Below are 27,596 nucleotides of genomic sequence, written 5' to 3'. Positions count from 1 at the left end.
CCATCCACTCACTTTTTGCTCTTGACAGCCAAGCTCAAGTTCCCCTTGGGACCTTTTGCACTTCTCTTCTTTGTGTGGGACGTTCTTTCGTGGCTCTTCTCATGGATGGCTCTTTATTTTTCAAATTCCAGCTCCAAGTCACCTCCTCAGGGACCTTATTTACTTATTTTAAATGCTTATTTTTGAGAGAGAGAGAGAAAAAGGGAGCACTAGCTGGGTAGGGGCAGAGACAGAGGGGGACAGAGGATCTGAAGTGGGCTCTATGCTGACAGCAGAGAGCCCAGTGTGGGGCTCGAACTCACAAACTGTGAGATCATGACCTGAGTCACCCAGGAGCCCCTTCAGGGACTTTATTGTTATTATTATTTTTTAAATTTTTTAATGTTTATTTATTTTTGAGAGAGAGAGAGAGCATGAGTGGAGGAGGGCAGAGAGAGAGAGGGAGACACAGAATCCAAAGCAGGCTCCAGGCTCTGAGCTGTCAGCACAGAGCCCAACAGTGGGGCTCGCATTCACGAACTGTGAGATCATGACCTGAGCTGAAGTCGGGCGCTTAACCGACTGAGCCACCCAGGCACCCCACAGTAGGCTGCTTCTTAAAGGTAGAGCACTGGATTAGGTAGCTTGCTGTTCTGACCCTTGTGAACTGTTTGGTTTTTAACATGAACAGGGTTCTTGGTCCAGTTCCTTCATGAGGAGACTTAGGCTTTCCTTCCCTGAGCCTCACCTTCTTTATCAGGTAAACTGGATTAAGTTGCTCTCATTCAGGGGTGGCTGGGTGGCTTAGTTGGTTAAGCGTCCAACTCTTGATTTGGGCTCAGGTCATGAACTCATGGTTCATGAGTTCGGGCCACGGTACAGCGCCTGCTTGGGATTCACTCTCTCCCCCTCCCCCTCCCCCTGCTGGTGTGCGTGCATGTGCCCTTCCATGCTCTCTCTCTCTCTCTCTCTCTCTCTCTCAAAATAAATGAATAAACTTAAAAAAAAAAAGTTACTGGGGCGCCTGGGTGGCTCAGTCGGTTAAGCGGCCGACTTCAGCTCAGGTCACGATCTCACAGTTCATGAGTTCGAGCCCCGTGTTGGGCTCTGTGCTGACAGCTCAGAGCCTAGAGCCTGTTTCGGATTCTGTGTCTCCCTCTCTCTGACCCTCCCCCGTTCATGCTCTGTCTCTCTCTGTCTCAAAAATAAATAAACATTAAAAAAAATTAAAAAAAAAAGTTACTATCATTCAACTTGAAGACGTCTATGACTTCAAAGTGCAATAAACAAGATCCAACATTGAGCATGATAAACAGATAGAGTGTAAGTTTTAATTTGTGCGGTGGAAATAATAGGTCACCTCACTGGGTTGTTGTAAGAATTAGAACTAAGAAATGTGCAGGGCCTGTCACATACTAGACACAGAAAATCATAGTTATCATCCTGTTAGACACCAGAATGGCAGCACCAAGAAGAATAAAACAGCCAAGAAGTATACCCTTTATGAGTTGCTTAATCTTTTATTAATTTTTGGAAAAGTATAACTATAGGGGCACCTGCCTGGCTCAGTTGGTAGAGCAGGCAACTTTTTGATCTTGGGGTCATCAGTTCAAGCCCCACGTTGGGCATAGAGCTTCTTTAAAAAAAAGGAAAAAAAGTACAACCATAAATCTCACAGGCAGGGAATCTGCTCATAGTAAATCATCCTATTCATCAAATATCTAGTGTCTACTGCATGCCGGGCACAGTGCTGGACTCTGGGAAACATGGGTGAACATCTCTGTCCATCCACATGGAATTCACTGCCTCCTTCCTGCAGAGAGACAGTGAAAACAGCATACGGTTCCACTGAGAAGGAACTTGGCAGGGCGCTGTGATGTAGAGTAGGGAAGGGAGCGCCTAGAAAGGGATATGACTCTCAGGATGAGAAGTAGCCAGTTAGGATGAGAAGGTTGTCAGGGGAAGGGCATTCCAGGCCGAGACACAGAAGTTAGGGAGGGTGGTGAACAGCTCTAGTTGTCAGGAGAATGTAATGGGAAACCTTTGTAGGTTTTAAATGAGGGAGTGAATTGATGTGATTATGCTTTTTAAAAAAAAATTTAAATTCATTTTGAGAGAGAGAGAGAGAGAGCTCATGTATTCAGGCGGGGGAAGAGCAAAGAGAGAGCAAACCCTAAGCAGGCTCCCTGATGCCAGCTCAGAGCCCTATGTGGGGCTCCATCCCAAGAACCATGAGATCATGACCTGAGCCGAAATCAAGAGTCAGATGCTTAACCGACTGAGCCACCCAGGCACCCCAATTTGGTTTTGCCTTGAAAGACCACTCTTTGGCTGCAGTGTGGAGAATGGATTAGAGGTGGGTTGAGAGAAGCAGCAGGAAAACCAGTTAGAAGGCTTTTGTAATGATCCTGATGAAGGATGATGTTTACTTGGAATGGGGCAGACTCAGAGGGCATGCAGAAAAGTAGATTTTTTTAAAGTTTATTTATTTATTTATTTATTTATTTATTTATTTATTTATTTAGAGAGAGGGAGAGAGAACGTGCATGCGAGTGCGTGCGCACACATGCGCACAAGTGGGGGAGGGGCAGAGAGCGAGTGAGAGAGAGAACCCCAAGCAGGCTCCACACCAGCAGGGCAGAGCCCGACACAGGGCTCCAACCCCCAAACCGCAAGATCGTGACTTGAGCCAAAACCAAGAGTTGGACGCTTAACCAACTGAGCCACCGAGGCATGCTGAAAAGTAGACTTTTTGAGAAATGTGATGGAGGCAGTAATTCATTGTATGGAGGGGGTAGAGTGAGGAATCCAGAAGGACTCTGGGAAGACATGTCAAATGGGTAGATGCTGGGAGTATGTTTTCTAATAGTTAAAAATTGGAAGATGAATGAGTGAGGTTGGGTGGATGAATAGCAGGCATTAAGGATTCTGCTTAGTCTGAGATGCCCATGGGGAAGAAGGCAAGAGGGCAATTGGAGTTCATTGGAGGGCTCTGATCTTTAACCTGCAGGCTTGGGCATCCTCCATTTAAAATTGAGAGTCCCGGGGTGCCTGGGTGGCTCAGTCGGTTGAGCATCCGACTTCGGCTCAGGTCATGATCTCACGGGTTCGTGAGTTCAGGCCCCGCGTGAGGCTCTGTGCTGACAGCTCAGAGCCTGGAGCCTGTTTCAGATTCTGTGTCTACCTCTCTCTACCCCTTCCCCGTTCATGCTTTGTCTTTCAAAAATGAATAAACGTTAAAAAAAATAATGAAAAAAAATAGAATTGAGAGTCCCTAGGGGCGCCTGGGTGGCTCAGTCGGTTAAGCCTCAGACTTCAGCTCAGGTCATGATCTCACGGTTTGTGAGTTCGAGTCCCGCCTCAGGCTCTGTGCTGACAGCTCGGAGCCGGGAGCCTGCTTCTGATTCCGTGTCTCCTTCTCTCTCTGCCCCTCTCCCACTTGTGCTCTCTCTCTATCAAAAATAAATAAATGTAAAATAAATAAATAAATAAAGTTGAGAGTCCCTAAATCCATCTGCTCTGTAATGTATCAACAGTACAAGAAAGTAGACGTTTGAGCTTTCCAGTTTCAGAGCATTTCAACAAAAGTACCAGACTTTCAGAAAGGGAAAGAAGCAGAGTGGGGACCCCAGTGGCAGGAACCGTTAGCATAAGTTGAAATGACTATTAATTAGGAATTCAGTTGAAACATCTTGTTCAACACAGGTTGCTAAGCAACAGTGGCCACCAAAACATGTGGCCATTCCTTTGCCACAGAGCTCCTGGGCCTGGGTCTCATGCTGTATGTACGGCAGGTACCCTTTCTGGTTGGTCTGAATCATGCCTTCGGGGACGCCTGGGTGGCTCAGTTGGTTAGGTGTCCAGCTTCAGCCCAGGTCATGATCTCACAGTTCGTGGGGTTGAGCCCCTCGTTGGGCTTTGAGCTGACAGCACAGAGCCTGGAGCCTGCTTCGGATTCTGTGTCTCCCTCTCTCTGCCCCTCCCTTGTTCACGCTCTGTCTCTGTCTCTCTCTTTCTCTCTTGCTCTCAAAAAATCAATAAACATTAAGAAACATCTGAATCATGCCTTTACACATGGACCTCCTACACCCCTCTCTTTTCAGGGTCTCCCTTTTGTGAGTCACTGCTCCTCTCTCTGGGGGTCATTGATCTCTTGTTTGCTACTGGATCATTCTCAGTAGCAACACGAATGTGCTCTTGTGTCACCCAAACTATACAAATAAATCCCTGGAACCCACCTTCTCCATCCCTCGTATTGTGCTAGTCCACCCCCAATCTTTTGGAAGACTTGTCTGCACACACCACCTCTACTTCTGCTTCTCCTTCTTCACCTGTCCCCACACTCCACCAAAAATGATTTTGTTAAGTTCACACACAGCTTCTCTGATGTATAGCCACACCTTTCTTCCCTCAGCAGCATTTGACATAAGTGACCATTCCATCCTTCCTGAAATGCTGTCCTTTCTTGGGTCCCCTTTGGTCTTCCTCCTGCCTCTGGCCAGCCTTCTCTCCTTTCTAGGGCTTTTCTCCTCTACCCGAACCCTAAATATTGGCGTTCTCCAGGGCCCTGTCCTGGGCCTGCATTTTTCTCTTTACTTCTCACCATGAGTGACGTCTTTTATTTTTAGTGCTCTAAATATCATTTATATGCCCCAAATTCACATCTCCAGCCCATGTGTTTGTCATCTGAGCTCCAGACTCCTATACCCATCTTTATAGATGACAAGTGGAAATTGCATCATAAACCACAAAACAGAACACTTTATTCCCTTACCGCATATCTATTTCTCTTCTAGTTTTCCCCATCTCAGTACACAGCTCTACTAAGCACTCAAGAACTTTGAACCCATCAGCAAATCCATCCCTCCTTTCAATCCATCAACAAATCCCATTAATTCTCCGAAACCTGCCTCAAATATTTCCATTTCTTTCTATCCCTACTGGCACTGCTTAAATCCAGACCACCATCATCCCTCCCCTGGATGCCACTGGAGCCTCCTAGCTGGTCTCCTGTTTTACCCTAACCCATAAATTGGATCGATTAATTCCCCCGAATCACTGATTTGTAGGTTGGGTGCTCTTTTCTATACCAAATCCCCCACGTCTGCTGGGCTTCCCCCAATTATTTTACAAGACCGCTGGGAGAAGGGGCAAGGAGGGTGGCACAGTTCCTGTCCTCATGGAACTTCCATTCCAATGTGATCTAAAGGAAAGGAGCCTAACTCTTTCTGGTCGTGACCTCGGACCCACAAGGTGCTAACAGCTTTGACCCTGCCGGGCCACCTGTGACTCTGGGCAGGCCTCAGTTTGCCTCCTCTGCAAAATGGGACGACAACGGGCAGCTCCAGCCCCTGGCGCTCCACTGGTACGTTGTGGAGGTAAAAGCGGAGGGGTGAGGTGGTGGTCTCCCAGGCCCCGCCAATTCCAAGCCCCGAAAGGCGGGGCGGGGGCGGGGCCCGCGGCCACGTGGCTTGGGGCGCGCGCAGGTTCCGAGCGCCAACCGCCGGCAGCCCCGCCTGCCCCGCCCCCGGCGCGCGGCCGGCCCCTCCCCGGGGCTGGAAGGCTGAAACCCTTTGGGGAGCGAGTCCGGCCGGAGCGCGAAGGAGCGCGGCGCGGGCTCGCCTGGGCACCGGGGCCCAGGCCGGGGGGGGGCGGTCAGTGCCGGCCGTGTAGGTGGGAGGCGCCGGGGGGTGTAGCGGGCCACTAGGCCCTGGAGAACCACTGAGCTGGGGGCCGGCAGAGCTGGGACACCGCCCCCGGGTTCCGCCGTGGGGGCGGGGGCGGCGAGACCCCTCCCCCTTTTGTCTTAGGTACTCGGAGGTGGGGGGCTGCGCCCGGCCAGAGCAATTAGCCCAGCACCGGGCCTGGAGCGACTGGGACTTGCAGTGTCCCGGCCTTGATTGCAATCACTGTGCGGGGGTCGGGGGAGGGGAAACAGAAAGGGAGTGATAACTGGGCTGACGGAGGATATCTGCCATTATTAAGCACCCCGGGCTGGCCAGGAGCAGTCACCGCCTCTTCCTTCCCGAGGGGGCAGTCGAGGCACACGGGATACAAGCATGTGTCCTGGAATTGTGGAAGAGGCAGAGCTAGGATACGAACCTGGGACATGTGGCTCCTGGCCCGCACTGCGCCAGGATGAGGAAAACGTGTATGTGAAACAGGATTTGAAAACCTGGAAGGGTTTGATGAGTGGCAATAACCGGGCGAGCTCAGCCCTAATTGCCCGTGGGAAGACTTTTATCTTTTTTTTTTCTTAATAGGCTACACTTTCCTCCACCGTAAAAATGGCTGGACTTAGGAAAACTAATGACTAATATGTAAGTAGTGCTTTGCAACGCATAAAAAAGCACTTTCAATTACGTTGTTGTAGGTAATGCCTCACAATTAACTCCCCTAGTAAGCTTTTTTATTAGCCTCCTTGGAAGATGAAGACATTGTGTCCTAGAGAGTTTTGTTAGATCAGGGAGCAGTGATAGAGCATTATATTGAATAAGTCAAAGGTTTTTCAGGATAACTGCCTTGGATGAGCATAAAACTCAAGAACTCGAACATCCTGGGACCTCATCATCTGCTAGTTTAAAATACTTTTGCTGAATCTGCTTGCCCTTCCCGACTGTCAACAAACTGTACCCACGCAACCCAAACTGCTACGACACAGCTATTATTTTTAATATTTCTTTCGGGTCTTCGCTGTGCTGCGATGAGTCCTTCAGGCAAAGTCACAACTGAGAGGGAGTCAGATGGGGAGTTGGTTGCATTCTGAATATTCCAACTGTTTTGGGTCTTCTAAGTAACAATTATTTTGAGGGCATTGGTGATAAATAATAATAATTTTGTCCTTCCTATTGACAGGTCCACCTCCTAGCAAATGTTTGGAATGAACATGAGAAATGTAAGTAGGGATTTTGAAGTATCAGTTAAAGGAACCTAAACTGTTTATTTAGGAAATACTGGCAGTTAATGTGGTGATAACCATTTCAGGATGTATAAAGTTAATTGGTAGACGCTTATCAAATGCCCATTTTTGAGGAGTATATTTCATAATACATGGGGAGAGGTCTACACAGGTGGCAGGCAGTCTGTCCTCACAAACACGACAGACACCCCGAGAGATGCAATTTTTTTCAGTCCCTATGGGTCTGTTAAAGGGAAGATGGGCACTCTGTTTCCTAATGTCTGTGATGGGTACCAGGTGTTTTCTGGGCTAAATGTTTTCATTTATCCTGTAACCACTTTTATCCTCACAACACACTTAAAAGGCAGGAGGAGTTCTTATCTTTTTTTAGAAATGAGACTTAAGCTGAGGAAGGCTAAGTAAACCAGCCTTCTTGGAGCCAGAACAACTTTTCACTAAACCACACTTTTCACATTGTTGATCCGGGTTCAGAGACAACAAATATTTAACGAACATCTACTTACGCCAGGTGCTTTTGAGTATTTTATTGAATCCTCATGACAGGCAGTCGTGCCTTTTGCTCATTTCAGCCGATCACCTTAGCAATCTATTAGCAATCTATTGATTGCTTGCAATCTATTAGCAAGCATTCAAAGGAAATAGTCCACTCCCTCATGTAGGACAGGAGATAAGCATGTGGAAGTCCACGGGAATGTTATGCCCCCCCTTTCTAAATATGATGGGTGTTGTGGGGATACCAACAGCAGCAATTCCTTTAATATAGTCCTGACCTCTTCAAAAGGTTGGTGCAGAGCACAGAATGTGGCACTTGTATGACAAATTGAGTTGCAAGAGCATTTTTTCCCACTGGTGACAATTAAGTCTGAAAATGCCATTGGTTTCCTGTGATAGATGCACACATAGTGATTAATGGCACTAACCATTGATCCGACACTTGGACCAATTAGCTGTTACTTATAAAAAAACATCAGGTGGAAATTCTGACATGGCTATAAGCCAGGCTGTGGGAAGGGGGCTGAATAGGTGGGCGAGGCACAGTTCCGAGTCTGAAGGGCCTTGGATGTTATTCTAAGACATTTGAGTTTTAATCTGTGGGCAGTGGGAGCCACTACAGTGTTTGAAAGGGAAGTGACAGGATGGGTATATACTTTAGGTGAAGTCCTACGGCAGAGTTGAGGATGGATTGGAGCAGGTGGAACTGGAAGCAGGGAGGTCAGGAAAAGAACTATTGCAGTTAGTTAATTGGAATGAACGTGGAGGTGTCCAGTAACTGATAAAAATGCTAACAGCTCTCATCCGTTGAGCTCTTCCTGTGTGGGGGGCTGTGTGTGCATTATCTTTGAGCTAAATCTCATCCCCATTTTCCGGGGTAGGAGGCTATGCAGGTGACTTGTGTAAGGTCACACAGTGACTAAGTGATAGAGCCAGAGTTCAAATCCACGTCTGTCTGAATCTAAAGCCTTAAGGCTGCAAATCTAAATCTATGTTGCAAACATAAACACCTGTGACTAGTATTAGGCAGACTATCCAGATCTTTGTACAGCGGAAATTGCCGTATAAAGTACCAGTCTGGTTGATTTGTATCTCAGACACATCCCAAATCTGCCCTCTTACCTCCTTACCCTACTACCCCGGATGAGTCACCATCATTTCCTGCCTGTGGTCCTACAGTAGATGCCTCTTTTCCCAGTGTCTTCACTTGCCAACTGAAAACCTATTCTTCACCTAACAGCCTGAATGATCTCTTTAAAATATAAATCAGGGGCACCTGGCTGGCTCAATGGGTAGAGCATGAGACTATTGACCTTGGGGTCCTGAGTTTGAGCCCCACGTCGGGCGTAGAGATTACTTACGAAAAATAAAAATGAAAATGCATAGAAGCTGCAAAAATAAAATATAATTCAACTATGCCCTCTTCCTTCTTAAAACACGTGCCTGGTTCCTTCATCACTCTTAAAATCTGATTCCTTACCTTGAGTTATAGGGGCCTATATGATCTGTCAGCTACCTGCCTAGCCCATTTCATTTTGTTCCTTTCTCATTGAATTTCAGCCCTACTGCCCTTCTTTCTGTCGCTGGAACATGCCAAGCTTGTTCTTGCCTTGGGGAATTTGCACTTGTAGTTTCTTTCTAGAATGTTATTTTCCTAGATACTCTCATGTCTGGCTGCTTCTTGCCATTTAGGTTTCAGTTCAAATGTTGTCTCCTCAGAAAGGCCTTTCCTGAGCACCCAATGTAGTTTGTGAAGCTCTCTACCGTATCACCTCTTAAAGTTTTCTTCATTGAATCTATGGCCACACCACCCTGAACACGCCCGATCTTGTCTGATCTCAGAAGCTAAGCAGGGTCGGGTCTGGTTTGTACTGGGGCGCCTGGGTGGCTCAGTCGGTTAAGCATCCGACTTCAGCTCAGGTCATGATTTCGTAGCTTGTGGGTTCCAGCCCCACAAGGGGCTCTGTGCTGACAGCTCAGAGCCTGGAACCTGCTTTGGATTCTGTGTCTCCCTCTCTCTCTGCGCCTCCCCTACTCGTGCTCTGTCTTTCTCTCTCCCTCTCAAAAATAAATAATAAAAAACATTAAAATAAAAAACAGAAACTTAAAGTTTCTTCATTGAACTTATCACAATATGGTATTTAGTGTTTATTTATTTTCTGCTTCCCTGAATTGTAATAGCTAAGACTTATCGAATGCTTACTCTTGTTAGCCACTCTTCCAAGTGCTTTAATACGTATGTATGTATATATACATATGTATTTTATATACATACATATCTATTTTAATATGTATGTATATATGTATATATATACACACATATACATATTAAAGTTTATTTATTTATTTTGAGAGAGTGCAAGTGGGGAAGGGGCAGAGAGAGAATCCCGAGCAGACTCTGCACAACTAACGTAGGGCCCCATCTCACAAACCAAGAGATCATGCATGACCTGAGCTGAAGTCAGATGCTTAACCAACTGAGCCACCCAGGTGCCCCTATTTTTTGTCTTTAAAAAAAAAAGTTTATTTATTTATTTTGAGAAAGAGAGGCAGAGAGAGTGCATGCACATGAGCAGGGGAGGGGCAGAGAGAAGGAGAGAGACTGTTCAGTAGGCTGCATGCTATCTGCACAGAGCCTGATGTGGGCTCAATCTCACAAACTGTGAGATCATGATCTGAGCCAAAATCAAGAGCTGGATGCTTAACTAACTGAGCCACCCAGGTGCCCCTTCTTGTCTTTTTTATGCTAGCTATTCTGACAGAGGTGTAAGGTGATCTCTCATTGTGGTTTTGATTTGCATTTCCCTATGATGAGTGGTATTGAGCATCTTTCCATTTGTCTGTTGGCCATCTGTATGTTTTCTTTGGAAAAATGTCTATTCCGATCCTCTGCCCATTTTTTTTAATTTTAATTTTCTTAATCTGTAAATCCAACATGGGGTTCTAACTCACAACCCCAAGGTCAAGAGTTGAGCATTCTCTACCAACGGAGCTAGCCAGGCACCCCTGCCCAGTTTTTAAATGTTTGTTTGTTTGTTTGAAAGAGAGAGAGGGAGGGAGGGAGAGAGCAAGCCAGGGAGGGGCAGAGAGAGAAGGAAAGAGAAATCCCAAGCAGGCTTTGTACTGTCAGCTCAGTGCCTGATAAGGGGCTTGAACTCATGAACTCTGAGATCATGACCTGAGTTAAAACCAAGTTAAAACTAAGTTAAAACCAAGAGCTGGACTGATCCACGCAGGCATCCCTCCCCTGATCATTTTTAATTGGATTTTTGGGATTTTTGTTTTGTTTTAGCTTTGAGTTATATTCTTTATATATTTTGGGTATTAATCCCTTATGGGATATATCATTTGCAAATATCTTCTCCCATTCAGTAGGTTGCCTTTTCCTTTTGTTGATGGTTTCCCTCTCTGTGCAACAATAGCTTTTTATTTTGGTGTAATCCCAATAGTTTAGTTTTGCTTTTGTTTCCCTTGCCTGAGGAGTCTTATCCAGAAAAATGTTGCTAGTGTCATTATCAAAGAAATTAACTGCTTCTGCTTTCTTCTAAGAGTTTTATGGTTTCAGGTCTCACATTTGGATCTCTAATTCATTTTGAGTTTATTTTTGTGTATTGTGTAAGAAAGTGGTCCAGTTTCATTCTTTTGCATGTAGATATCCAGTTTTCCCAGTACATTTAATGAAGAGATCATCTTTTGCCCATTGAATATCCTTGCCTCTTTTGTTGTAGATTAATTAAACATATGTGTGGATTTTGTTCCAGGTTCTCTATTCCTTTTTTTTTTTCTTAATTTAATATACTTAATTTATTTTTAAATGTTTGTTTATTTTTGAGAGAGAAAGAATGAGCAGGGGAGGGGCAGAGAGAGAGGGGCACAGAGAGAGTCTGAAGTGGACTCTGTGCTGACAGCAGACAGCCCCATGCAGGGCTTGAACTCACGAGCCATGACGTCATGACCTGAGCCAAAGTTGGATGGTTAACTGACTGAGCCACCCAGGTGCCCCTCCCAAGATTTTATTTTTAAGTAATCTCTGTACCCAGTGTGGAGCTCAGACTCACAACCACAAGATCAAGAGTCGCATGCTCTACCTACCAAGCCATCCAGGCGCCCCATGTGCTCATAACTCTTTACCGTTGATCTGTGTGTCCATTTTTTGCGTCCACACCGTACTGTTTTAATTACCACAGCTTTGTAGTGTATCTTGAAATCTGGGATTGTGATAGTGCCAGCCTGCTCTTCTTTTTCAAGATTTGCTTGGCTATTCAGGATCTTTTGTGGTTCCAAACAAAATTTTAACTATGTGTTCTAGTTCTGGGGAAACCTGTACCCACACTCTTAATTAAGTGAGAGCAGACACCTTATCTTTCCCACCTCTGCGTCCCAGCACCTTGGACATTGCACGGTGTTTTGCAGGCTCTTAATTACAATCGTGGAATGAAAGATTGTAGTCACAGTAGAAATAGAACTACATTATTAACCAAAAGTTAGGAATTAGCCTTGATTCTGCTCTCTGCCACTCACAATTCCTTCTGCAAATTCTGCAAAGAAGCAGAACTTCTCACCTATAATATATATCACCATATGTCCACTTGCTGCGTTCCCACTGCTAGCACCCTTCTCCAGTTCTTGGTTGACTTTGTCCTAGATGTCACTACTACCTCCCAGTGGGTACCTAAATCACTGGCCTCAGGCACCTCTTCTGACTGCTTATTGGTATCTGCTGAAGCAAAGAATCAGGTGCACTATTAGGGCAGAAGTATGTTTTTTTAAGCTTGTTTATTTTGAGAGAGAGAGAGAGAGAGAGAGAGAGAGAGAGGGAGAGAACTGGCAGGGGAGGGGCAGAGAGAGAGAGAGGGAGAGAGAGAATCCCAAGCAGGATCCCGTGTTGTCAGTGCAGAGCCCAGTGTGGGGCTTCATCTTGCAAACCATGAGATCGTGACCTAAAGGGCAGAAATGTGTATTTCTGTTGAATGGAAATTTCCTGGCTGACCCTAGCGTGTTAGTTTGCTGTAACAAAGTGCCACAGACTGTGTGGCGTAAACAGCAGAAGTTTACTTTTTCTGGAGGCCGGAAGTCCAAGATCAAAGTGTTGGCAGGTTTTCTTTCTTCGGAGGCCTCTCTCCCGGGCGTGCAGATGCCAGCTTCTTGCTGTGTCCTCCCATGGTCATTCATCTGTGTGCACGTGTTTGTGTCCTAATTTCTTCTTATAAGGATACCAGTCATAGGGCCCACCTACATGACCTCATTTTACCTTGATTATATCTTTTTTTTTAATGTTTATTTTTGAGAGAGAAAGAGCAGGAGAGGGGCAGAGAGAGAGGGAGAGAGAGAATCCTCAGCAGGTTCTGTGTTGTCAACTCAGAGTCCGACAAGGGGCTTGAACTCACAAACTGTGAGATCATGACCTGAGCCAAAATCATATGCTCAACCAACTGAGTCACCCAGGTGCCCCTACCTTGATTATATCTTGGCCCTGTCTCCAAATACAGTCACAGTCACAGATTTAAAGAGGTTGGGATGCAGTTGAGCCCATAACACAAGTGACATCTGTCCGGTGCTGCACAAAGCTGCCGGCTTGAGGTAGTTTCAGCAGGAGCTCACACTACATTCCTTTAGGTGCCATCCTGTGTCTGCAAAGCTGTTTGTTAGATGTTGTTGTGATAAACAGTATTGTGTGTGATGTGGAACCAGAAATGATTCCTGATTCCAAGGTTTGAGGAGGTGTGCGGTGCTAAACAGGCATTCAGTTCTTGGGACAGAAATACTGAGTTTGTTTGGGCTTATCTGCTTAATGAACAGAACTGTTAGGTATTTTTGGAGACCTAGGGAGTCATGAAACAATTACTGAAACACTGGTTGCCCCATGAATTGTGAAAAGTTGGGAGCCTTTACTCCAAACAAGTCAGCAACACCAGGGGAAGATTTTAATTCTACAGATTTCCCCACGTCCCACCCGAGACCCTATTGAAAAAAGTACCTGGGAGTTGAGCCCTGGGTCAGTTTCAGGATCCACTGGTCTAGCCTAACCCTTTCATTAAGTCCTAGAAAGGGAAATCTTTTGCCGGAGGTCATACAGCAAGTTAGTGGCTGAGCTGGGACTAGAATCCAGATTCTAAAGGAATCCATCAGATTCTCTTCCTCTTCATCAGCATTTCCCATACCCACACCTGCAGATGTTGTCATGACCATCTGCTGCTTAAAAACAGACATGGCTCAGGGGCGCCTGGGTGGCTTAGTCGGTTCAGTGTCCAACTTCTGCTCGGGTTGTGATCTCGCGGTTTGTGAGTTTGAGCCCCGCTTTGGGCTCTGTGCTGACAGCTCGGAGCCTGGAGCCTGCTTCAGATTCTGTGTCTCCCCCTCTCTCTGCCCCTCCCCTGTTCATGCTCTGCCTCTCTCTCTCTCTCAATAATAAATAAACTTTAAAAAACAAAACAAAACAAAACAGACATGGCCCTGACCTCAAAGACAGCAATTACACGGACAAACTCCATATTGAATACATCAGTTGCATTTTAAAAATTTATATCATATAAGATCTGTATGAGGAAAACTGCGAAACTCATGAAAGATTTTAAAGATTAAGTAAAGGGAGAGATATTTCATGCTTATGGATGGAAAGACTCCATATTGTCAAGATGTCCGTTCTTTTCAACTTGATCTATAGATTCAGTTCAATCTCAAGATCCCACAAGTTCTTTTGTGGATTCTAAAGTTTGTATGTAGAGGCAAAAAGAATAACTAAGCATTGAGAAAGAACAAAGTCAGGGGCGCCCAGGTGGCTCAGTTGGTTAAACGTCCGAGTTCAGTTCAGGTTGTGGTCTCGCGGTTCATGAGTTCGAGCCCTGCGTCGGGCTCTGTGCTGACAGCTCAGAGCCTGGAGCCAGCTTCCGATTCTGTGTCTCCCTCTCTCTGCCCACCCCCCCCCCCTCAAAAATAAATAAACATGAAAAAGAAAAAAAAAAGAAAAAGAAAAAGAGCAAAGTCTGAACGATGCGGGCAGACCAGGTCCAAGGATCTAAAGGGGTTCCTACAGGACCAGCCGAGAGGATCCCTAGCTGCACGCAGGGTAGAGATCCAATGCAGGCCAGCAGGAGGTGAGAGGAGAGTTTACTGAAGGTGCAAAGAGAGTGCAGGTACAGAGTGTCTGGGAGACTGAGAGAGGAAAGGAGAGGGTCTCATCTTTGCTCAGGATCTGGGGTTTTGACTGAGGCTTATAGTCTGGTGTATGTGCCCTCTCAGGCATCAAGGAACCTGTTAGAACAAAGACAAAGGCTCAAGTGTTATTCCTTGGCGCCAGAGGGTTTTGGCATTGAGATGTCTAGCACCTGTGGTCTGGAATACGCATATGATGGTTCTGTTGGTCGTTCTCAACTGGTCCTCCTTTAGATGTTGTCTATTCTAAAGAAATCATGAACTCCTTGTCCCTTACAAGGAGGATGTCCACTATGTGCATTATGAGGCTTGTGTGAAGTGAGGTGTGCAGGTCCTAGCAAGATTGGAAGTGGGAAAAGGAGCAAAAAGCAGATTAAAAAAGTTTTTTTTTAATGTTTGTTTATTTTTGAGAGAGAATGAGTGGGGAAGGGGCAGAGAGAGAGGGAGACACAGAATCCGAAGCAGGTTCCAGGCTCCGAGCTGTCAGCACAGAGCCTGACACGGGGCTCGAACCCACAAACCATGAGATCATGACCTGAGCCGAGGTGAGATGCTTAACTGACTGAGCCACCCAGGCACCTGGCAAAGAGCAGAGTTTTATGGAGTCTTTTGGTTTCTCCATCTCCAGAGGACTGATACCACCCAACTTCAAGACTTCCTATAAAGCTACAGTAATCAAGCCACTGTGATATTGGTGAGGAATAGACAAATAGGTCAATGGAACAGAATGGAAAGCCCAGAAATAGACCCACATAAAAACCGTTGACTCCTTGACCAAGGAGAAAGGCAATGCAATAGAGCAAAGGTATCCTTTTCAACAAATGGTGTAGAACAATTGGGCATCCATATGCAAAAAAAAAAAAAAAAAAAAAAAAAAGAATCTAGACATAGACCATACATCCTTGACAACTTATTTTTTTTTTTTATTTTTCTTGAGTTTATTTATTTATTTATTTTGTGAGAGAGCGAGAGCACAAGCAGGGGAGGGGCAGAGAGAAGGAGAGACAGAATCCTAAGCAGGCTCTGGACCATTAGCCCAGAGCCCTATGGGGGGCTCGAACCCATGAACCTTGAGATCATGACCTGAGCTGAGATCAAGAGTTGGATGCTTAACTGGCTGAGCCACCCAGGCACCTCAATCCTTGACAAAATTTAACTTGAAATGAATCGTAGACCTAAATGTAAAATGCAAAGCTATAAAACCCCTAGGAGATAACATAGGGTAAAAATATGGATGATCATGGAGATGGTGATGACTTTTTTAACTTTTTTCTTCTTGAGAGAGAAGGTAAGAGCACATGAGCAGGGGAGGGGCAGAAAGAGAAGAAGAGAGAATCCTAAGCAGGCTCTGCACTGATAGCAGAGGGGATCAGTCTCACAACTGTGACATGTTCACTTGAGCCGAAATCAAGAGTCAGACACTTAACCAACTAAGCCACCTAGGCGCCCCAAGATTTTTATTTATTTATTAAAAGTAATCTCCATCCATTGTGGGGCTTGAACTTACAACCCTGAGATCGAGTCCCACGCTCTACCCACTGAGCCAGGCAGGCGCCCCATGGTGATGACTTTCTAGATACAACAAAGGAATGATCCATGAAAGAAAGAATTGAGAAACTGGACTTCATTAAAATTAAAAATTTTTGCTCTACAAAGTACATTGTCAAGAGAATGAAGAGCCAGACTGGGAGAAAATATTTGCAAAGGACATCTCTGATAAAGGACCAAGATCCACAATATAAAAAGAACTCTTAAAATGCAATGATAAGAAACTAACCTGATTTTTAAAATGGGCCAGAGATCTTAATAGACACAACAGATGGCAAGTAAGCATATGAAAAGATGCCCTACATCATGTAACAGCAATGAACTGCAAAAAAACGAGGTGCCAGTATACACCCATTGGAATCGCCAAAATGTAGAATACTGACAGCAAATGCTGGCAGGGATACGGAACAGCAGGAACTTTCATTCACTGGTAGTGGGAATGCAAAATGGTACATTCAATTTGGAAGACAGTTGGATGGTTTCTAACAAAACTAAGCATAACCTAACCCTACCGTCTGGCAATTGTACTTCTTGGTGTCCACTCAAAGGAGTTGAAAGCTTGTGTCCACACAAAAACTTGCATATGGACGTTCATAAGTGTCTTTCTTCGTAGTTGCCAAAAGGCAAATGGAGAGATAAACTGTGGTCCATCCAGACAATGGGATATTATTCAGTGCTAAAAAGAAACGGTCTAGCAAGCCATGAAAAGACGATGGAGGAACCTTGAATGTGTATAACTAAGTGAAAGAAGCCAATCTGAAAAGACTACGTGCTGTATGAGTCCACTTATATGACATTCTAGAATAGGTAAAACCATGGAGACAATAAAAGATCAGTGGTTGTTAGGGGGAGGGAGAGATGAAGAGACAAGGGCACAGAGGATTTTTAGGGCAGTGAAAGTATTCCATGTGATGCTATAATGGTGGATGCGTGTCATACGTTTGCCTAAACTCACAGAATGTACAACACCAAGGGTAAGCCCTAAGTAAACTGTGGAGTTAGGATGATAATGATGTGTCCATGTAGGTTCATCAGTTATAACAAATGTACTGCTCTGGTGGGACATGTTCACAATGGGGGAGGCCATGAATGTATGCGGGCCAGGGGCGTATAGGAAATCTCTGTACTTTCCACTCAATTTATTTATTTTTTATTAAAAATTTTTTCACATTTATTTTTGAGAGACCGAGTGAGATAGAGTATGAGTGGGATAGGGGCAGAGAGAGAGGGGGGACACAGAGTCTGAAGCAGGCTCCAGGCTCTGAGCTGTCAATACAGAGCCTGACATGGGGCCTGAACTCATGGACCATGAGATCGTGATCTGAGCCGAAGTCGGATTCTTAACTGACTGAACCACCCAGGCGCCCCTCTTTCCACTCAATTTAGCTTTGAACCTAAAACTCTAAAAATTAGAAGTCTAATAAAAAATTTTTGTAGAACCTTTTGTGGGTCATAGATGTGATGATTGAGAGTTCATGCTGTTATTGTGTGAGATGTGCTTCCCTCAAACCTTATTATGGCACTGGCACATTACCTGTCTGACGTGGAAACAAATGTATCTAGAAGCTCATAAACAAGTTTAAGTATCCCCATTAGAGCTACCCATTTAGTGAAGTAAAAAGAGGGCTGTGGGAATTATACAACTCTAAGCAATCAAAAAATATTTTAATGAGTATTTACCATGTGCCTTTTGAAAGACAGGGAAATATAAAAGAAATATAAAAGGTTGTTTCTGGGATATCTGGCTGTCTCAGTTGGTAGAGCATGAAACTCTTGATCTCAGGGTCGTGAGTTCAAACCCCACATTGAACGTAGAGCCTATTAAAAAAGATAATAGAGGCACCTGGGTGATTGAGTTAGTTAAGTTTCTGACTCTTGATTTCTGCTCAGGTCATGATCTCGAGGTCATGGGGTCAAGCCCCACATGGGGCTCTGCACTAACAATAGGAAGCCTGTTTGGGATTCTCTCTCTCTCTCTCTCTCTCTCTCTCTCTCTCTCTCTCTCTGTCCCTCCCCCCTCTCAAAATAAATAAACTTAGAAGAAATAAAATAAATAAAATAAGAAATAAAATCTTGGAGCACCTGGATGGCCCAGTTAAGTGCCAAATCTTGATTTCGGCTCAGGTCGTGATCTTATGTTCATGGGATTGAGCCTCACTCTGGGCTCTGCTATGAGCATGGAATCTGCCTGATCTCTCTCCCTTTCTATCCCTTCCCCCTCACTCACTCTCTCTCTCTCTCTCTCTCTCTGTAAATAAATAAATAAACATTAAAATAATAAAATCTTGTTCCTGCAAAGTTAAAAGTCCAGTTCTTTGTCCTGAATTGTGATAAATTAATAATACAAATGAACTTTAGAACTACCGCCCCCACCCCCTGCCCCCACCGCTCTGTTCCATCCAACTCTGTATCTGTAATTCAGAGGTCGAGAAAAAGTGTTCATTGTTAATGGTGTGTTCTCTAGCAGATGTGTGACATCTTGTTTGCCTCAAGTGACAGAAGGAATATAAAAAAAAATACTCTGTAAACTATGAAGTGCTTTACAGAAACAGATTATTAGCGTTGCTTTGTGAGATGAACAGCTTAGTTCCAGTACCTGTTGAAATAATACAGTGAGGGGCGCCTGGGTGATTCAGTCGGTTAAGCGTCTGACTTCAGCTCAGGTCATGACCTCACAGTTCGAGGGTTCAAGCCCCGTGTCGGGCTCTGTGCTGACAGCTGAGCCTGGAGCCTGCTGCAGATTCTGTGTCTCCCTTGCTCTTTGCCTCTCCCCTGCTTGTGCTCTCTCTCTCTCCTTCTCTCTCTCTCTCTCAAAAATACATAAGCATCAAAAAAAAAAAAAAAGCATACAGTGAAATAAAAGATGGCATAGAATTTGAACAAGGATTAGAAAAGAACCATGAGGATTTTCACTTCTGGTCACTTGAGAATTCCACTACTAACCAGATCTGAGGAGGCAGATGGGAGCCTTTAAGCCCTGTGGAGAACAGAGATTAAAATGTTTTTGGAACATGGAACCCAAGAAGAAAGATGAAGGGATTAGGTCTGTGAAGCCCAAAGAAGATAAGGTGTCTTTATTTATTGGGAAGATAAAACTAAGGGGTGTCTTGTGTTGAAATAGGTCTGGGGGATCTGGAAGATTTCTCTGCCGCCACCACTGGGAACACTGGGAATCGTATTTGGGTTCTGGGGATAAGCCCAAGGCCCTCTGAGTTCTCCCGGGCACTTCTCTGATGTGTCTTCTGCTTGAGAATATGCTCAGACGGCCATTCTGAATACAGAACTGCTCTAAGAGCCAGGCTTTTAAGGTGGGTTGTGTGGGGAGGAAGGTAGCCAGCTATGCCCCTGAGGCTTTTCACTAATAGTGGTCTCAGAAAGTGTTAAGAGTTGCTCCCTTGGCTAAGAATTCTTCAGGAAAGTTTACTCAAGAGGCACGTGATTCCCTGATTCCCCGTCACCAGGCACTCCTGGCCCCTTAGGAAGCTGTGACATTAGTAGTTACACCCTCTTTTCGGTGGCAGATGAAAACATAGAGCTTTGTTTGGAGCAGTTCCTAGTGGTTAGCGTTCCACAGAGATGCCACCGGGACTTGGGCAGGTGGCTGGTGACTATTTCACAAACACGCAGGGTTTCAGTGCAGGAGCCGCGCAGGGGTTGGGGTGGAGAAGGGCAGAAATAAAATGGTTTTGGCACATGGGAACCCAGGAGGAAAGCTGAAGGGCTCAGAACCGTCCCCGCCACCTAGTAAGTCCTGTGTGTTTGTGGGAGCTCTTAAGAGGGGGCGGGTTCCGTGTTTAAATTGGGTGGCGAGATTGGAATCGACTTGAAGAAGGTGAGGGAATCTGCTCAGCTGGTCTCTGAGGAAAGAGTATTCCAGGCAGGATGAACGGCCATAGGAAAAAGTCTGGCAAGTTCCACAGCATCACAGACACCCTGGGGCTGGGTTGGGTGAGAGACTAGAAAGGAAGTGTTCCTGCTTACATGAGGCCTGTGAGGCCCTGGTGAGGATTTGGGCTTTCACTCTCAGTGAGATGGAACCACACGGGTGGGTGGTTCACAGAGGAACAGCAAGATTCGGTCTTTCTCTCTGGCGTACTAGGAATAACCGGGGAGTAGTGAGGGGCAAGGGTTGGAGTAGGAAGACCTGGCAAGAGGTTCTGGCAAAATTGGACAGGACATAGTGAGGCCAGAGTAGTCAGAGGAGGTGTGAGGAGAGTCTGATTCTGGAAACGTTGAGAAGCCAGCATTCACTCCTGAGGGACTGGTACAGGGCAGTGAGAGTGTGCCCAGCAAAGCTTGCTGTCTTTCTTTATATGCGTGGTGACCCCGTGTTGTTTAGTCTGAGTTGGAGGGATGTGGTTGCCATCGAGTGGTTGTGGGAAATAATAGACTGTTCTCTCATTCAGAGTATTTGTTGAGCACCCACTACATGTTAGGCATACGATGATGAAAAAGACAAGCTAAGGTCATTATCCACATGGAGCAGCCATTCCAGTCAGTAGAATTAGACAGTAAATGTGTAAACAGTGCCAACCAGGGGTAAGGGCTATGCGGAAAATAAAATGGGGTAATGTGACGACATCTTGGGTTGCTCAATGTCAGGGGCTGGAAGAGCCCTCTGTGGAGGTGACATCTGCCCTGATGTCATTCATCCCTGAATATCAAATGCTTGCCTTTAGAATGATCTAGACCATTAGAGATGTGTCACGACCTCTCATGGAACTGCTTGAACCGAATTTCATTTTGTTGTTACCTCACAAGACCTTTTAAACTATAGCCTAATGGAATTCCATGTGTAAACTCAGGGTATTGTCGAGAATCTTGTCCACCATGAGGATCAGTGAGTGAATTTTCTCATATCTCTGTTCCAAAAATTGTGGAAATACTTTTTTTCTGATCTTTTGGCTGCAGTCATGTAACCAGTTGTTTTCTATTCTTTGCTTCTGTGGCCAACAAGCTAAAAATCAAATCTGTAACCCCTCCTCTTGCAAGCATATAGGACTAATGGCATACATTCGTATACTAGCTTAATCCCTGTTTCAACTTGCTTTATTTTACTCATTCATCCAATATATTTTTATTATTTTTTTAAACATACCTTCTTTTTTTGTTGTTGTTGTTAATGTTGTATTTTATTTTTGAGAGAGAGGGAGACACAGAATTCCAAGCAGGCTCCAGGCTCTGAGCTGTCAGCACAGAGCCTGACGCAGGGCTCCAACCCACGAACTGTGAGATCATGACCTGAGCTGAAGTCAGACGCTTAACCAACTGAGCCACCCAGGTGCCCCCATCTTCTTTTTTGTTAATGTTTGTTTATTTTTTGAGGGAGAGAGAGAGAGACAGAGAGTGAAAGAGAATCCTAAGCAGGCTCCATGCTTTCAGCACAGAGCCCGACTTGCAGCTTGAACTCACGAACCATGAGATCATGATCTGAGATGAGATCAAGAGTTGCCCACTTAACCAACTGAGCCACACACGTGCCCCGACAGTATATTCACGTTTGTTGTGTAGTATTCCATTGTATCAGTTTATTTATCCATTTGCCTGTTGATGGACAATTGAATGGTTTCCAGGTTTGGCTACTATGAATGAAGCTCTGTGAACATTCTTTCTGTGGACAAATATTTTCATTTTCTTAAATAAATACCAGAGGTAGAGTTGCTGGGTCAGAAGAAAAGTATATGATTGACTTTATAAGAAATGGCCAGGGGCACCTGGCTTTCTCAGTTGGTGGAGCATGTGACTCTTGATCTTGGAATTGTGAGTTCAAGCCCCACGTTGGGTGTAGAGATTACTTAAAAATAAAATCTTTAGGGGCACCTGGGTGTCTCAGTCAGTTAATTGTCTGACTCTGATTTCAGCTCAGGTCATGGTCTCACAGTTTGTGAGTTCGAGTTCTACATCAGGCCAGTATATTGGAATTCTCTCTCTCTTCCTCTTTCTCTGCCTGTGCTCTCTCTGTGCTAGCTCTCTCTCAAAATAAATAAACTTAAAAAAAAAAAAAGATAAAAAATAAAATCTTAAAAAAGCAAAGCAAGAAATGGCCAAGTTTTTTCAGGACGGTTTTACTCTGTTCCAGCATGGTATGAGAGTTTCCATTGCTTTATTTTCTTTATGCTCTTTTCTAGAATTTCATCCAGTATTTAGTCTTTTGCATCTGGCTTTTTCCACTTAGCGTAACGATCTGGAGATTTGGTCATGTCGTGTTTATCAGTAGTTTGTTTTTAACCCGCCCTACCTCTACCCCTCAGTAGTGTGTTTCCCTCCCTCCCTCCCTTCCTTCCTTCCTTCCTTCCTTCCTTCCTTCCTTCCTTCCTTCCTTCCTTTCCTTCCTTCCTTTCTTTCCTTCCTTCCTTTCTTTCAGTTTATTTATTTTGATAGAGAGAGTGCACACCCGAGCAGGGGAGGGGCGGGGAGAGAAAGAGAGAGAAAGAATGAATATCCCAAGCAGGCTCTGCGCTGTCAGTGCATAGCCCAACTCTGGGCTCAAACTCACGAACCATGAGATCATGACCTGAGCCGAAATCAAGAGTCAGATGCTTAACTGACTGAGCCACCCAGTTGCTCCAATAATGTACCATGTGCCTATGTCACAGATTGGTTATACACTCACCATTTGTTGGGCTATTTCCATGGTTTGGCTGTTATCAATAAAGCACATGAAGGTCTTTGTGCCAACATAGAGTTGTTTTTTTTTCCCTCTTGGGTAAATACAAGTGGGACTGCTGAGTGGTGTGTTAAGTACATTTTAGCTTTAGAAGAAACTGCCAAAGTGTTTATGCCATTTTGCACTCCCACCAGCAGCAGGTGGGAGTGTCCCGTTCTCCGTGTCCTTGACAAAAACGTGGTCTTGTCAGTCTTTTTTATGTCAGCCCTTCTAATAGGTATGTAGTGAGACCTCACAGTGGTTTTGATCCGTATTTTCATAATGTTAACCTTAAAAATAAAGCAGTTATTTTCCCAGTGAAAACAGGTTTATTCAGGAATGGAGAGACTTGCAATCTGGAACACGCAAGCTAGAGCAAAACCGTAGGCACGTCCACCAAACAAAGGAGACGAATGTTATTTTCTGGAGAAGGAGGTGGTTTGAAGGGGCTGTTTTGAATGAAAGTCCATTGGAGACAACAGTTTATCATTGGGTGAGTCGAAAGGGTAGTTGATTTCTTGTAGGAGAGGCAATGTGCATCTTTCCCTGTTGGGGCCTGCAATTGACAATTCTTTCCTGTTGACATTCTTCTGTTGGGTCTGTAATTGACAATTTTTCGGGTAATTGATTTTGAGTGGTAGGTTCTTCTAGCCTCCCCTCCTAGCCTCCAAGACTACTGTAGTGAGATTTCTATATTAATTTTCGCAATAGTTACTAATGATGCTTAGTATCATTTTTTTTTTTCTGTTGTTACTTTTATTTGCATGTATTTCATGCAGAATTTACTCCCGGGCCATAAGTTTTTGTTTCTTCAGTTTCTTCTGAGATATCTTTTTCTTCTGTGCAACCTCCTCTTCTGGTTTAGGAACAATCTGCTCTTTTTCAGTAAGGATCATCTCAATGTGGCAGGGAGAGCTCATATATGGGTTAATCCGACCATGAGCCCTGTAAGTTCTACGCCGCATTTTGGGGGCTCTGTTCACCTGGATGTGCTCAATGACCAGAGAATCTACATCTAAACCCTTTAAGTTCAGCATTACTCTCTGCATTTTTGAGCATGTGCAGTAAAAATTCAGCACTCTTTTTGGGCCACCGACCCTGTGTCCAGCCCCACTGTTTGGCCTGGGCCCACCTACCAGCTCCACCATTGTAGCGTCGGAATGGCACACATTGCTTCTGCAAAGTGACATCTTTCAGATACTTGGTGGCTTTTTGGATATGCCTACCCTTGATGGCCTGGGCAGTTTCCCGTGTGTTCTTAAAGTGAGCACGAAGATTTGAACCTCTTGATTTGCATGATTTTGTCGGGTTTTCCGGGTCAAGTGAATAGCGAACCATTTTCAGAGATCACCTCAGGCTGCTTACGGGAAGAGGCTAATGATGTTTAGTATCTTTTAATGTGGTCATTAGCCAGTTTTATACCTTCATTTGTGAAATGTCCACAACTTTTGCCCATTTTTATAAATTGGATTGAAAAAAAAATTGGGGTGGGCTTTTTTTTTTCTTGAGTTTTAGGAGTTTAAAAAAAATTTTTTTTTCAACGTTGATTTATTTTTGGGACAGAGACAGAGCATGAACGGGGGAGGGGCAGAGAGAGAGGGAGACACAGAATCGGAAACAGGCTCCAGGCTCTGAGCCATCAGCCCAGAGCCTGACGCGGGGCTCGAACTCACGGACCGCAAGATCGTGACCTGGCTGAAGTCGGACGCTTAACCGACTGCGCCACCCACGCGCCCCAGTTTTAGGAGTTTTTAAAAAGTATAATCTGATTGTAAGTCCTTTGTCATCATGAATATCTTCTCACAATCTAAGACTTACCTTTTCAGTTTTTGATGAGCAGAAAATTTTAATTACAAATTTTTTTTAGTTTATTTTTGAGACAGGGAGAAAGCACGAGCTGGGGAGGGGCAGAGAGACAGGGAGACAGGAACTGAAGTGGGCTCCATGCTGATAGCAGAGATCCCGATGTGGGCCTTAACCCACAAGCAATGAGGTCATGACCTGATCCAAAGTCAGACGCTCAGCCAACTGAGCCACCCAGATGCTTTGGAAAAATTTAATGTTGATGAAGTCCAATTTATCAGCCTTTTTTTTTTCCCCCCAGCTTTTTCTTTTATGATTAGTGTTTTTGTGTTCTAAGACATTGTTGGCCATTCTAAGGTTGCAAAGATTTTCTCCTGTGTTGTCTTCTACAAATTGTATGGCTTTAGATATTACATTTAGATATATGATCCATCCCAAAATAATTTTTATATTTGGTGTAAGGTAGGGATCAAGATTAATTCTTCATAATGTATATATCCAGTTGTTCCAACAATACATATTAAAAAGAATGTTCTTTATTCATAGAATTAATTTGATGCTTTTATTGAAAATCAATTGATTGTGTATATGAGAATTTTCGAACTTTTTGTTCCATTGATTTAACTTTACATCAATACTATACTGTCTTGAGTATTTACTTTGTATCCTGCCACTTTGTTAAACTCATCTATCCCAGTAGCTTTTTTGTATATTCTTTAGGATTTCCTATTTACACAATCATGTGGTCTACAAATAAAGACAGCTTTACTTATTTATATCCAATCTTTATGCCTTTTATTTCTTTTCTTACGTTACATAGACTGAGACCATCGCTACAATGTTGACTAGACTCTGTTTAGAGTGGACATCTTTGCATTGTTTTTAATCTTAGGGGGAGAGCACTGACTGTTTCACCAATTAGTATGATGTTGTTACTATAGATTCTTCATAGATGCTCTTTATTAGTTTGAAGTAATCACCTACTATTTTTACTTTGTGAGGAGTTTGATCTTGAATAAGTTTTATCTTAAATTTGGCAAATACTTTTCTGTATTTATTGAAATGGTATCGATTTTTCTCATTTATTACATTAATATGGTGGAGTACATTGATTTTTCTTTCCTTTTCTTTCTTTCTTTTTTTTTTTTTTTTAGATTTTATTTTTACATAATATCTACACCCAATGTGGGACTCAAACTCACAACCGTGAGATCAAGAGTTGCACGCTCTACCAACTGAACCAGCCAGGTGCCCGTGATTTTTCAAATGTTGAACCAACCTTGTATTACTAGTATAAACTCCACTTGGATATGACTATCATTTTTATATATTGCTGGATTTAATTTGCTAATATTTTGTTTTACAACTTGGTAGTGATATTTTTTAATTTGTGAATTTTTTGGTCTAAGTTCATGAATGATATTATCTGCAATTTTCTTTTACACAGTAGCAGACTTTGGTATCAGAGTTATGCTGCCTCATAAGACAAGCTGGGAAGTATTCCCTTCTCTTCCTCTTTCTGAAGGAGTTTGTATGAGTACATTCCCATTGTGCTACCATCACCACCATCCATCTGCAGAATTTTTTCGTCTTCCCAAACTGAAACTTTGTACTCATTAAACACTAACACTCAATAGAGTAGGGAGCTCGGGGCACCTGGGTGGCTCAGTCAGTTAAGTGTCCGACTTTGGCTCAAGTCATGATCTTGAGGTTTATGAGTTCCAGCCCTGCGTCGGGCTCTGTGCTGACAGCTTGTAGCTTGGAGCCTGGAGCCTACTTTGGATTTTGTGTGTGTCTCTCTCTCTGCCCCTCCCCTACTCTCCTTCTGTCTCTTTCTCAAAAATTGATAAATAAATGTTAAAAAATATTAAAAAAAATAGAGAGCTCAAATGATTTTCAACAAGGGTGCTAAGACCATTTAATGGGGAAAGGAGTCATTTCAACAAGTAGTCCTGGGGAGCACCTGGGTGGCTCAGTCAGTTGAGCATCTGATTTTGGCTCAGATCATGATCTCACAGTTTGTGGGTTCGACCCCCACATCTGGTTTTGTGCTGACAGTGCGGAGCCTGCTTTGGATTCTCTGTCTCCCTCTTTCTCTGTCCCTACCCCACTCACTCACTCTCTCAAAAATAAATAAACATTAAAAATTTTTTTGAAGAAGGGGCACCTGGGTAGCTCAGTAGGTTAAGCATCTGACTTTGGCTCAGGTCATGATTTCACGGTTTGTGAGCTTGAGTCCCACTTCGGGTGAGCCCTACTTCTCTCTCTCCCTCTCTCCCTCTCTGCCCCTCGTGAGATTCAATCTCTCTCTCCCTCTCTCTCTGCCCCTTGCTCACTTGTGCTCTTTCTCTCTCAAAAAATTAAAAAAAAAAAAATGTAAAAACACTACAACAAGTAGTCCTGGGAAAACTAGATTATTCACATGTAAAAGAATTACCTTATATGATGTACAAAATTTAACACAAAATGGATCAAAGACTTAAGAAACCCAAGAGACTGAACTTTAGAGACCTGTGAGCTAGGGGCACCTGGGTGGTGCAGTTGGTTGTGTCCAACTCTTGATTTTGGATCAGGTCATGATCTCATGGTCTGTGGGTTCAAGCCCCGCATAGGGTGTGTGCTCTTGGGATTCTCTTTCTCACTCTCTCTCTGTCCCTCCCCTGCTCTCTCTCTCTCTCTCAAAATAAATAAACATTAAAAAAAAAAAAAAAAGACCTAAGAGCTAAAACTATAAAACTCGTAGAAGGAAACATAGGGAAAAGCCTCAGAACAGTATATTTGTCAGTGATTTTTTTGACTCTGACACTAAAAGCACAGGAAACAATAGTAAAAATTGATCAGTTGGACTATATAAAAATCAAGAATTTCTGTTTATCAAAGGACACAATCAACAGTGAAAAGGCAGGCAGCCCACATGGGCACTTGGCTGGCTTAGTCGGTAGGGCATGTGGCTCTTAATCTCGAGGGTGTGAGTTTGAGCCCCATGTTGGGTGTAGAGTTTACTTAAGAAAAAAAAAAGCAGCCTACAGAATGGGAGAAAATATTTTCAAATCCTGT

At 44.1% G+C, this 27,596-nt stretch overlaps 1 long non-coding RNA gene, 1 other non-coding gene and 1 pseudogene across 7 annotated transcripts in view; 2 read left to right on the top strand and 1 right to left on the bottom strand.

The window, feature by feature from the left end:
* The first annotated feature begins 5,578 nt into the window (after window positions 1-5,578).
* The window catches only part of LOC106979954 (uncharacterized), a 75,310-nt gene continuing 53,292 nt past the window's right edge, over window positions 5,579-27,596 (top strand). For 2 of the 6 annotated variants that reach the window (XR_008300539.1, XR_008300537.1), the window contains exons 1-3: window positions 5,897-6,130; window positions 6,243-6,299; window positions 6,835-6,874. This is a non-coding gene — a long non-coding RNA (uncharacterized LOC106979954). Of the gene's footprint in view, window positions 5,790-5,894; window positions 6,131-6,242; window positions 6,300-6,834; window positions 6,875-27,596 lie in introns of those variants that run through there. The other 4 variants (XR_008300538.1, XR_008300542.1, XR_008300540.1 and 1 more) reach the window with 4 other exon arrangements.
* LOC113602921 (small nucleolar RNA U13) lies at window positions 17,528-17,634 on the top strand. The gene has a single exon (XR_003424449.1). It is a non-coding gene; the product is annotated as a small nucleolar RNA U13 (small nucleolar RNA).
* LOC106979953 (60S ribosomal protein L17-like) lies at window positions 23,470-24,113 on the bottom strand (annotated as a pseudogene).

The sequence above is a fragment of the Acinonyx jubatus genome, chromosome B4, assembly GCF_027475565.1.
Source record: "Acinonyx jubatus isolate Ajub_Pintada_27869175 chromosome B4, VMU_Ajub_asm_v1.0, whole genome shotgun sequence".
In the NCBI taxonomy this organism is placed as follows: Eukaryota; Metazoa; Chordata; class Mammalia; order Carnivora; family Felidae; genus Acinonyx; species Acinonyx jubatus.
Note: the sequence above shows the minus strand (reverse complement) of the source record. Positions and strands in the feature narration are given on the sequence as shown.